The sequence below is a fragment of the Typopeltis vanoorti genome, chromosome 3 (assembly GCF_054136105.1).
Source record: "Typopeltis vanoorti isolate ZY-2024b chromosome 3, IOZ_Tvanoo_1.0, whole genome shotgun sequence".
Classification (NCBI taxonomy): Eukaryota; Metazoa; Arthropoda; class Arachnida; order Uropygi; family Thelyphonidae; genus Typopeltis; species Typopeltis vanoorti.
This window is the reverse complement of record NC_143551.1, coordinates 61676112-61689893: the sequence shown is the minus strand read 5'-3', so window position 1 is coordinate 61689893 and position 13782 is coordinate 61676112.

Below are 13782 nucleotides of genomic sequence, written 5' to 3'. Positions count from 1 at the left end.
AAATTCGGGAAAATATCTTTTTATTTTAAGAAAAATTTAATACACCTTTTATTTTATTAAAGATTTTTTATTAAAAACTTTCTTTGTTTTGTAGCCAATTTTGGACTTTCCCCGTGTGGTGGCCGGGATAAGAATAGCTCCACTGCAGCCCATGCATGTCGTACGAGGCGACTAAAATGGGTAGCCAGGGAGGGTAATGGATGGCGATGCTGTAGCCAATGAAGTTTTAACTGAGGCGCAGCTATTGCTGTTACCCTCCTGCCATGATCAGAACTCATAGCTCAATAACACTTTATCCTTACATTGTCCTCTACAGATAACAGGGAATATGAAAAGCATTCTTGCTTCGCCCATCTAGCAAAAAAAAGTCAATTTTGTTTAATTAAAGTAAATAATAACTAACTTTCATCGGTGAAGTGATAAAGAAAAAATATTTTAGTAATGGTAATAAATAAAAATATTAGCTGAAACGTTATATAAAACATTCTATATTGAATCAAGTATAAAGAATTTAGACTCTGTATGAGAATGTATTTCATAGACTGCTGCGAAGCTTTTGACCACGTTTAGTATATGAAATTAATGTTTTCCTCAACACATTGTCAGGTTGATAGGTAACTTGTGCAGTCAGCAGAAAGCCACGGTAAGAACAGGTGTTGGATTAACTGATTGGCTTCAGGTTGGAAAGGGAATTAGGCAAGGATGTTTACTTTCTCCTCACTTGTTTAATATCTAATGCTGAGGACATCATGCGTGTAGTGTAGCATTGGATGAGCTTAACACAGGATTTAGGATAACGGTGGCAGATTGATCAGTAACCTGAGGTACACTGATGATACAGGACTCTTTTATAATGACAAGAAAGAACTAGGACGAATCCTTAATGAAGATAATAAGATCAGTAAGACTTCAATTCAATCCCAGAAAGACAAAGATTATGGTTCTTAAAAGAAATATAGACAGGGAAGCTCCTGAGAAACAAATGTACCTTTAATGGAGGAAGTCAGCAAGTTAGAATACCTGGATTTCATTATTAATGTGAAGAATTGCTTTTCAGAAAACATCAGAAGAAGACTAGGAATGGCTAAATCAACAGTTATAGGCTTGTTTTAAATCTGGAAGGATAGAATTTAGAACAAGGTTGAGGATTGTGCATGCAGCTGTTTTTCCATAAGCGACTTATGGAAAAGGACAGTTGATTTTCAGATGTGGAATTACAGAAGGCTGTTGAGGGTATCATAAAAGTGGTCAAATGGATGGGTACTAGAAAAGATCGGTTTTAAGGCTCCTTAAAGATATGGACAGAAGAAAGCTGGAATACTTTGGACACATTGAAAGGATGGAGGAAGAATTTCTCAAAACAGTAATAGAAGGTAAAGTTCCTGAAAAAAAGAGGAAGCGTTAGACCTTTAATGGGATGGATGGATGGATGGATGGATGGATGGATGGATGGATGGATGGATGGATGGATGGATGGATGGATGGATGGATGGTGTATCTAAAGTGACTGATCTTCAGAGAGCTGAAGCCTCCGGAAAAACATACGACAGGACCACCTGGCAAGGACTTGTTGAAACATTACAAGGAAAGGACTGACCATACGCATCTGATGATATCCAATGAGCAGATGGAGGTATTAAATCAATGATTTTTACGAGATGTCAGCAATACTTCTGCAAATATGAGAACATACTGTATTATATAGTTGAACGGATTTGTGATTGGTATAAGGTTATTAACTTTCAGGGCTATTTATTAAAATAATGACGGAGAAATAAAAAATAAAGGCTGATTTCTTCAAACACTTCTGGAATGGTTAGACAAGACTGGAGATTAAGTTAGCCGAAGAATGTTCAAATAAAAGGTGTTGCTAAAGCAAGAGTAAAAGAAAAGGCTCTTTTATTCAGAGAAATAAGACACGATCAGAACTAGACTGAGGGATGCCTCAAGTCCAAATTTATTGTTGGTGGTTGATATTTTAGAACTTATCCAATGAGTGCAGTATATCTCACAGTTTATCAGAAAAACTGTGGAATGAATTAACAAGCAGAAAGGTTGTTGATATGATGATGGGCAACATGAGATTGTGTGTGTGTGTGTGTGTGTGTGTGTGTGTGTGTGTGTGTGTGTGTGTGTGTGTGTGTGTGTGTGTGTGTGTGTGTGTGTGTGTGTGTGTGTGTGTGTGTGTGTGTGTGCGTGCGTGTGTGCACGCACGTCAGTGGTTCGTGAGTGACGTAATCAAACCTTACAGACGCCTTCATTTCTCAGGTCTATTACTGATAAGTTCATACTAGCAGTGCAGAAAGATCACGTTTACGTCAGTTATTACAGAACATGGACAGAAATCAGTTTTTGAGTAGTGGTCACGATGGCCAAGAGAGGTAAGTATACATTCTAAAATAAGTATACATTCTTTGGAAGATTTACGCAAACGAAAACCTTCCACGTAGCGTTAAAAAACTGAGTGCCAGTTATTATCCTTCAAGTCAGTTTCACGCAGTTATGTTATCTCGTGAACAGTGAAAATCTATTTGTCAATGGATAAATATGGAGAACTACTTACAACACAGAATTCTCATGAACATTATGCTGATGAAACTTTGGAAGTGCAACACGAACGTCTTCTTCATTGAAGCAACACAAGGGATTCAAAAATCTTTACCCTGAGCAATTAATTTCATTTTCATTATTTCATATTTCATTAAAGTTGCAGCCCATCCAATCTTTTCTTCTGCTCTTAGAATCGAAAAGTTCATGTTTCGGAATAACGGGTTGAGTGAATACAAGCCATCTACGAACTTCTGTAGAGCGACAAGATCTAACTGCGTTCATCGAGTTCAACCAAGAAGAAACCTTTTTGCCGATTTATCAACTCCAGGAGACCTTACTCCAGGAGACAGTTTTCCTTTATGAAATTGTCAAGGACGTTACTGAGCTAATGATAGTGAACTTGTTACAAAGTAAGTTCAATTGTTTTCAGATTGGTTATGCTGTGTTGACAATGAAAAAAATCATTCATCCTTGAAGGAGGTTTTTTGACAAGTCATGCGGTATTTTGCTTTCATCTTTAGTTTAGTAACATGCTAAATTCCGAACATGCAGTTCTTTAAAAATCAATATATTTATGTAAAAAAGATGCTTTTCTCTTCTCTACAGTTCAAATAAAATTAAATAGGGGTATTGTCGGTAGTGTCGTGTAGTTTTTTACACATGTATTGTTTCTTGGTTTTCGTTTTGAGAGCCATTTTAAAATTTTCTTTTGCTCTGTTTGACTGGCGGAATTTTCGTAGTTGTGTAGCGTAAGTGGGACCAATTCCCTGCATGTAAAGGAGTTTGTTTCTTGGTGGTCGTGGTTTTATTTTTTTAACGATGTATTGGTGTTGTTTTTCGTTTTGAAAGTAGATTTGAACATTTCGCTTTCCTCTAGTTATTCAACAGTGCCAAGTGGTTTATTTTTTAGGTGTATTATTTGTGTGAACAGGATAACAGTTTCCTAACCCGAAACGTGTATTCTCTTCGCCTCTCCGCGTGAAGAAGAAATAGAAAAAAATGTCTATGTGATGATATGATGTTTCCTATAGTGTATAATTCTTTCCTCCTGCAGGTGATTTGAACTTAATTCTGTATTTTTCACTGCATCATTTCTTGCTTAAGTCTAGCAGTCGATGCTACAATAGAAAAGTCATTAAATCCTCAAGAAATCACACACTAGTGCATCTGAACATGAATAAAATAAATAAAACTTATAATTCAATGACAGCCTTACAAATATTCAATCCCACATACAGAAAATTCTTTAAATCATCAAGAAATTAATGAGAATCTGAAATAACTAACCCATCTTCTGCAGCAAAACTGAAGAATGATATTTGTTTATCCAAAACATCAATGCAATCTAATTGAGCATTAAAATAAGTGAACAACAACTACAACAAAAAACAAGGAGAACACTCCCACTCAAAATCCAAACCACAACATAAAGAAACAACACTAGAAAACTGATAACTCAACTTTTCATCCCACCACACAAAATATATTATACATATAGAAATCTACACCACCAAAAAAAAAAAAAAAGAAGAAGATGCACCTGCCAGGGAATTATCCCCCGAACCTAAGGGATATAAAAAAAAAACATCCTCAAACGTCGAAACATTCAAAAGGACATTGGAAACTCCCGCTGAGTTTCCTTCCATGGTATATTTAATTTGTAGATGTCATGTGATAAATGGACACCACACACACACACATACCACAATTAATAGACATTGTAGACTGCTACCCAGCTGTAGTTGCTTAGGCCATACGGAAAAAAAAATTTGTGTGTGTGGATTTTCTATGTGAATTATACAATTGGAAAAAACCAATATGGGAACGAGAAATTGGAGATCTTTAACTTTGTTCATATGAGATCATGCCGGTAAAGGAATCTTCCTGCTGTTAAAGGATTACTGCAAGAGTGGGTTTAATCACTAATTCCTTTAGTTCATTATTTCTTTGTTTATTTTTGAGCTCAATAAGTAAAATTAAAAAGTAAATTTGTTTTGAAATTGGATAAATATCACAGAGATTGATATCATGAAAGGGGTAAGAGATGTGCTTCCTGCCTTTTTTTTTATTTTTATTTTTTATGAGAAAATGCATTATAAGTTTACAAAGCAAGATAATCTAATAATCGCATATCAGAGGCCTTAAGTGGTTTGAAAATGTTCCATGTTTGATCTGCGGAACAAGGTTTCCAAACCAGGTAAAAAATAAATAAAAACACAAAAAAAGAAAAAACACACACACACACACAAATTAATTTAATAAAATTAAATGAATAAAAATAGGGGGGGGGGATCTAGCTCACCCACTGTACAAAATGTACTATAGGTTTACATAATAACCTTTAGTGGGTGAGAGCTACATACAAAAAATAATAAATAAATAAATAAACTATATAAATAAACAAATAAAAATAAATAAATAATCAATAAAACATAAATAAATATAAAGAGAAAAGTTAAGCTTTTCTTTTAGGGCACCCTTTGATCAAAACGTGTCTTTTTCCTGTGTTTTGATTTGCTGTGTTTTTGGCAATTGCGATATTTGAACCTTAAAAGAGTGGAGATTGTAGACATGATGAATGATATTAATAAGTAGAATACTAAGATGGATCTCGATCAGAATCCTAAAAGTTAAAATCTGAGATATAAATAGAGTAAAAGTCTAAAGCATAAAAATCATAGCATATTATTTAAAAGATGCAACGTGAACAAAGGATAAATTTGGTTATGAATGATGTGATTCAATAATAAATATACTGTGAAAAAGTAGATAGATTAAAAATCTAGAACCAAAAAATCGTGAAGAATGAAAAAGCCTGATTTAAAGACCTCGTAAGTAAAAATATAATAATATTGATGAAAAATGAATTGTGTTTACGGGGTCATAAAGCCGTCATCAGAATAAAATAACAGAATTTCACAATGCATATTGATTGGCTAAGAGTTTTTTTTTTTTTTTTTTTTTTTTTTTTTTTTTTGGGTAGCTACCAAATCGAAAGGAGCAACATGATGGGGTCAGAGATAATATAAAATACAAATAAATAAACTAAATTAATAAATAAAAATACCGGCCTCGATACTATCGTGCTGAGATAGAGAGAAAATACTTCCATATTTATGCATGAAGATACTTGGATACATGCAAACATTTCCGTATTTATTTATTTGTGGAAATTCAGTCAAACTGCTGTTTGATGACTAATTTATATTTCATTGCAGGTTTCATGTTTGTATAATATTCGCATAAAATAGAAAACTTAATAGAGTCGGAAAGTTCGAACATGACGTAATATTAAAAGAACACTTTTACATTACTTTTACCGAGAGTAATTATATCTCACTAAACGAATTTTGAATAATCTTCCGATTATATAAGTTAATATTCCATGGCTTTAAAAAATGATAGATATTTTCATATAATATAAGTACAATATTATTATACTTGTAGTTATATTATATATATAATACTATTAAATTCTATGATTTTATGAATCATAGAATTTTTGGTATTTTGTTAAAAATTTTGAAAGAAATTCTTTCAAATTTTAAACACCATATTTTAAAATTGGTGATATTTAAAAAAAAGTAATAATACGGCTAAGTTTAAGTGAACCCCGTGTTGTGGCCGGGATAAGAATAGCTCCACTATAGCCCATGCATGTCATACGAGGCGACTAAAATGGGTACCCTGAGAGGGTAATAGATGGCAATGCTGGCCAATGAAGTTTTAAACCGAGACTAAGCTGTTATCCTCCTGACATGATCAGAGCTCATAGAACTATATTATCCCATCCATATATTTTCCTCTACAGATAACGGGGAATATGAAAAGCATTCTAGCTTCACCCATCTAGCCAAAAAAAAAAAAAACAATTTAAGTGAAACCTTCCATATATCAAGACTTACATGATAGACATTGCAGAAAAAATTTTCGCAATCACAGATAATCACCCAAATCAGCTAATTCGACAGACAGCGGAGACTACAAACCCTCAGATCGTTTCAAACATAAGAAACCGAAATCGTCTAGCTCAAGAGAAAGCTAATACATCTTACAATGCTCACAATGAGCGGGTAAATTACCCACAATAATCCACTCATACACAAGCTAAAATCAGACGAAGGAATAAAGAGTCAAGGACTCAGTCCATCTCCCAAGGAAGTTCCAACTTCGAAGTTTAAGTTAATTCTGAAGATAGATCACTCAGTATATTAGAAATGGTATCGTCACACTGAACAGTAATATTTGGAAATTTTTAAGAAAACAAAACACAAAAATTTATATGATGAAAATACAACATAAAAAATACTTCGATATTAGAAGTAATTGCTTTTTTTTTTTTCGCGAACGGTAAAAAGATGAGATTTTGAATAGTCTGTGTCTCAAACGTGTATAAAAGCAAACAGAGTAGTTATTTATAATTCATTTCCAGGAGTGGAGGGGGGGGGTGCAATTAGTAATCTTCAAAATGAGCATAAATTTTGAATCAGTCTGTATAAGACTTGTTTAATATATTTTCATCATATCTTATCTATAGTGTTTACGCATTAAATATTATAGAAATGTGCAGCCTAGAAAAAAAAAAAAATGAATGATCTATTTCAATTTTAAGCAAAAGGCGAGGGCAACTGAATTTTTACTCAAATATCATTGGATATACGTTTTTGATATTAAAAAAAAAGTCACAATCTTGAAAGCGAGTAACGCAGTTTAATATCATTCGATTTTCAGAAAATCTCGTTTGTATAACTGAAGCGCGACGATCCATATAATGGTATTTTCTAAGAAAATAAAAGAAAAAAGTACATATTTATTTCAATAAATGCTATTTAAAAAACATTGTCATTTATAAATATTTAACATAATGATTTTCAAGGCATTCTTTTGTAAATAGCGCGAAAATAATAAACGATTAATGATTTCAATAATCCTTAAAATGAAAGAACATAATTTGAAGAATAAAAAATCGACAAATTTACTACTAAAAAATAAATTCATCGTTAAGGTGATCTCTTGTCACATTTCAGAATGGATATTTATTTTCACACACGTGAAATTCATTTTTATCTTTCGGAACAGAAACAATAAACAAATCGTGCAACAAAAATTTGGTACAAATAGAATCCAAGTATACAGCGAAGGAAATTCCAAATAAATCAGTATATAAGTTAAGTGACACAGTGGTTACTCCCTCACAGTTAATCCATTAAGAGCTCTGCAGTATAAAGGGATTAACGGTGGATAAGAATAATTACATGATAAAAGGCAGAATGTCATTCAGGTTTGAATGCATGAAAAATCCTAAGGTGGCGTATTTCGATCCGGTTGGGATATTAATATGTTAGAGGACAATGTGTTCAGCACGAATAAATGAAGCAGAAATAGGAAGAAGGTACAGAAGAAGGTGCTAGAAGAGAAACTTAAAAGTGTGGAGGAAGGAAAAAAACTCGAATTTAAGAGTGAAAAGAGTAATGAAGGCGATAGAAGATGCAGTTGAAGAAACAGTACCAGAAGAAGAGAAGATCAAGAAAAAATGGATTACACAAGAAACACTGAAGTTAGTACAGGAGAAAAGAATGTTGAAGATAAGAAGGGATACATCAGAACAAATAGAAGAGCAATATAGAAGAAAGTGTAATGAAGTGAAAAAAGCAGTCAGAATGGATAAGATGAAATGGTTAGAAGCCCAATGCAACAATATAGAACAGTACTATGGAGAGCATAAAACAAGGGAGGTATACAAAATGATCAGAACCATTAATAGAAAGTGGCAACCAAAACAGACCACAATTAAAGATGAAAAAGGCAAAATACTGATGAATAAAGAAAAATTGTGCAGCGTGGACAAGATACTGTAGTGAGTTATATGAAGAAAAACTAGATTCAGATAGCGTTGGGAAACTGACCGAAGAATTGAAGCAGATATCATCACCAGGTAATGAGCATGATATGGACATTTTAAGAGGAGAGGTAGAAAAAGCAATAGGACGGCTAAAACACAACAAGAGTCCTGGTAACGATAACATTACTGGAGAAATGATTAAATATGGTGGTGAAAGTATGGTTATAGAAATGCACCAACTATGTAATACAGTATGGAAAGAAGTGAAAATGCCAGAGGAGTGGGTGAAATCGATATTAGTAACATTATACAAGAAAGGAAATAAGCTAGAATGTAAAAATTATAGAACAATTGCCTTGATAAGTCACCTTGGTAAAGTGATGATGATCATATTGACAGAAAGATTGAGAACACAATTGGAAGCATACCTTGCAGACGAGCAAGCAGGATTTAGGAAGGATAGAACTATAATTCAACAGATTTTGACAATGAGGTTAATAGCAGAGAAAGCTAGGAGAAAAAACAAAAACATATATACTTGCTTTGTTGATTTTCAGAAATCATTTGATAGGATTGACCAGAAAGTGACATTAGCAGTTCTGGAATCCTATGGAATTGATAAAAAACTAATAGCTATATTAAAAGATGTGTATCAGTATGCAGTTACAGCAATTAGAATAAGTGATGATTTGGGGAAATGGTTTAAAACAAGCAAAGGTACTAGACAGGGAGACCCAATATCACCAAGCATTTTCATCGCACATTTAGAAAGAGCAATGGACAAATTGAAGGAAGATGCCAAAGGAATATCTGTACACGGAATGAGAATTAACAATCTAAGATTTGCAGATGACGTTGTTATTATTGAAGAAGACGAAAGAGAACTTCAAAAAATACTGAAACTGTTAAATGAGGAAGGGAAGAGATTTGGACTTGTTATGAACTTGGAAAAAATAAAGACAATGGTATTTGGTGAGAAGAACATGAAACACAAGATACAAGTGGATGGAACTGATATAGAAAATGTTGAACAATTCACATATTTTGGAAGTAAACTGACATATGACTTGGACTGTAAAAAAGAAATAAAGATCAGGATTGCAAAGGGAAGAACAAATCTGAAGGCCATGGATAACATCTGGAAAAGTAAAGTGATCAGTCTGCAAACAAAGCTAAGAGTACTGGAAACATGCATCTCCGGCGGTGTACTCTACGGATCTGAAACGTGGGTAATAAATAAGGACTCAAGAAAAAGAATTTTGGCATTTGAAAGAACTTGTTACAGGAAGATTCTAAAAATAGGATGGGTACAGAAAATCACCAATTAAGAGCTCTATCAGAAGATACAACCAAAACAGAATCTAATGCAGAAGATCATAAAACGGAAGCTGCAATTGTTTGGACACATCTGTAGAATGAGTGAGGACCGGAAGATAAAGACATTTATCTTTGGTATTTTGGATGGTTTAAACAGAAGAGCTAGACCATACAGAAAATGGATAGACGATATAAAAGACTGGTGTGGAATGGGTGTACAAAAACTGCGACAGTGCACTGGACAAAGAAAGGTGGAAGAAGATAGTGAAGCAGGCATCGGACATCAACGGGCAGTGAGCCCATGGTTCGTGATGATGAACAACATAAATCAAAATATGATAATTACGAGGGATTAATGAGACAAGAAAAGTTGAAAGAGCTCAAGTCGGGACTGAAAAAACAACAGTTCATGTTTACTAAAGTATCACCAGAAAGTGAGGCGGCGGTGCATGCAAGCTACGTCTTGTCGGAGTTGATAGCTAAACACTTGAAACCTTTTACTGAAGATGATTTCATTAAGAAATGTCTAGTTAAAGCTGCAGAAATTATTTGTCCTGAAAATATGAAGGCTTTTCAAACAATCTCTTTGTCTCGAAATACAGTTGCGGAAAGAATTACTGATTTGGCCGACAATTTAAGTGTTCAGATCAAAGCAAAATCATCTAGTTTCGAAGCTTTTTTCCATTGCCTGTGACGAGAGTACGGACATTGGGGACGTAGCTCAATTAGCTGTGTTTCTTCGTGCTTGTGACACGGATTTCAACATTTTTGAGGAATTATTGGAACTAGTACCAATGCATAACACTAGTACAGGACAAGATATATTTGATTGTGTTTTTGAACTTCTGCAAAAATACAATCTACCTCTGTCAAAATTAACTTTTGTAGCTGCAGATGGAGCTCCTTCTGTGACCGGAAAAAACAATGGTTTCGTGGCATTACTGCAAAAAAACAAAAACAAAGTGAAATTTATGACGGATCCAAGATTCATCATACGCATTGCATTATACATCAAGAAGTATTATGCGCGAAAGTAATAAACATGGAAAATATGTTGACATCTATCAAAAAAAATCATTAATTTCATAAAATCTCGAGGCTTAAATCAGCGCCAGTTCTCTGCTTTCTTAAGTGAATTAGACACCGAATATTCCGGTTTGTCCCACTATAACGAGGCACACTGGCTATCCTGCTCCAAGATTCTTAAACAATTCTGGGACTTGAAAGAAGAAACATGTCAGTTCTTAATAACTAAAAATCAAGACACAAGCCTGTTTTTGACACAGTGTGGTTGCAAGATTTATCCTTCATGGTTGATATAACAAAACACTTATATGATTTAAATTTAAAACTGCAAGGAAAAGATCAGATTATTATGAACATGTGGGACCAAGTTAAGGCATTCAAATGTAAACTAGTTCTTTGGGAAAAGCAGTTGAAAAATGAAGATTTAACGCACTTTCCGATAGTGAAACTGCATCGTATCAAAAATACGCAGAAAAAATTGTAAGCCTTAGAACTGAATTTGAAACAGGGTTTGCAGATTTTAAATTTTTGGAAGACAAGGTTTTCTTTGTTTTCTTCGATTTTTTCAATGAATATTGCATCAGTACCTAATCAAATGCAAATGGAGGTAATTGAGATCCAGTGCGATTCAGATTTGAAGGCAAAATTCAGTGAAGTTGGCGTGCCTGGATTTTACAAATATTTACCTGCGGGGTGTAAAAATACTCGAAAATTCGCATATGAAATTACATCCATGTTTGGAAGTACTTATCGGTGTGAGCAGTTATTCACAATTATGAAGGGAAATAAGTCTCCTGTCAGATCCAGAATTACTGACATTCACCTTGGATCAGTTTTGAAAGTAATCACTGCGAACGAGATTTTCCCCCGAAGTAGGAAAGATAGTAGCAGAGAAGAGATGCCAAGTGTCAGGGAGAAAATATTAATTTTATCATTGTTCTTGTTCTTTTTTTATACTGAACTTTTCAAAATAAACCTGCGTTTTTATGAAAATTGAAGTTTTTGTTTTTTGCGGCCCACATAAACTTAAACCTCGTTTATTTGGCCCGTGTTAGCCTTTGAGTTTGACATGCTTGTTGTACAAGGTGGCCATAAATTAACTTTCCCTCTTTGGAGGTATCTGTAGCTAAAACTAATACAAGGAATGAGACCACATTTTAGATTGAGACTTTCGAGGCATGGGGAAATGAATTCCGCGAAAAAAAATATTTAGTACCAAAAGTCGCCGACAGGGGACATTTTGGCGCTGGTGGAGCCGAAAGCAGTCAAATATTTGGAGTAAACGCAGGTAAAAAGGATTATGCAAATTTTGCTGTGCGTGCTTGACAGCAGCGCCACCGGTCCACTTAATAAAGGGATTAGGAACGTTCAGGCAGTTATTCGAATGAGTGACGAATTGTGCTCAACATGCGTCCTACCTTACCTCAGCGTGCTTTGCTTGTTAAGTTGTTTTTACCTTAAACAGTGCAATGCCGTAGCGGCCCTTCGGGAATTTAGAAGGTCCTATGTCAGCTGTAGCACTGAGAGCTATGATTAAAGTTTGAAGAAACTGGATCACGAGGAGTTAGATCTGGCAGAGTACGGAAAGCAGTGCAAGAAGAGACAGTAACAGACGTTGCTACTGCGGTGTTCGACGACACAGGGACCAGTACTGGTCCAAGCGCTCCTGCCATAGCTCGCAAACTTGATATGGCTTATGGTACAGTGTGGAATATCTTACGGAAAATGCTTCACTTCTATCCATATAAGCTGTAACGAGTGACGCGGCTATCGCTTAAACCGTCGAAATGTTATTATTCCATTTTTATCTGCCTTTAATGTAATTATCCGCTTGTTTTCGGCTCCGCCAGCATCAAAATTTTCCCTATCAGCGACTTTTGGTGCTAAATCTTTTTTTTTTTTTTTTTTTTTTTTTTTTCACGGAAATAATCTCCCCGTGCCTTCAAAAGTCTCGATATAAAATTTGGTCTCATTCCGTTTATTGGTTTTATCTGCAGATGCCTCCAAAGAGGGAAAGTTATGGCCATCCTGTACTTAGAACATTTTTATAGTCGTCTGACTAAAAAAATTTCACATTTGACGGCAGTATACGCCGTATCGTCACTGCCGTACCTCACGTGGTTTTGGCAATGATGTTTTCTGCTTGAATAAGTGCTACGCTCGCAGAATCCATTTCCACACAAAGTTTGTAGGACGATCACAAACGTCCATGCCCACGGTGGGAGTCAAACCCACGGCCTCTTGGCTGGAGAGCGGACACGCTAACCACTAAGAAACTAGGCCGGCTGACTGAGTCATCTGACTGAACAACAAAATTTCCACAATACAATATTATAAAGCATTTGGATGTCATATTGCTGGTTTTCAAATCCATGTTTCTTTCTAACCTTCCATAAACGGTATTTTAATTCATTAATTATACAAATAAAAATTCCCTTCCCATTGTTGACAGGTGGTGGATACTGCAAAAAAAAAAAAAAAAAATTAAAAAAATAATAATAAAAATAAAATAAAAATAACCTATTCTGTTGTAAGAAATGGAATATACCCAACACATTACATAACCTGTTCCAAATACGCTAGGCAAGAGGGAAGCTGTAGAATGCATGTTCTACTGTTTGCAATCAGTAACAGATATCACAGATTAGATCTCCGATGTTAAAGTACCTCCATTTGATGATTTTTGACTGGAAGGTGGCTTCATATGCGATTCTCCAAGCAAGATCCCAGCTGTTAGGGTATCCTTGCAACTTCAATTGTTATGAAACAAACTGCTGTTGCCAGTACCCAACTGTGGAACTTCACAGCGAAAGAGATTAAAGATTTCTTTATACCAAATTTTACTTTTTTTAATGGAAAGAATGTCAATGCCAGAGTGTTGTAGCAGTCTTAAAGTTAAGCACAGAGAATTGTAGTATCCAGGAACAATCTCCGCTTTTGGACCTTTAATAATCATTTACTCCAAAAAGAAATAAATGATTATAAAGGTCCAAAAGCGGTGGAGAAGGTCTGCACATGGATGATTGCTCTGCAATATTTTTTGGATT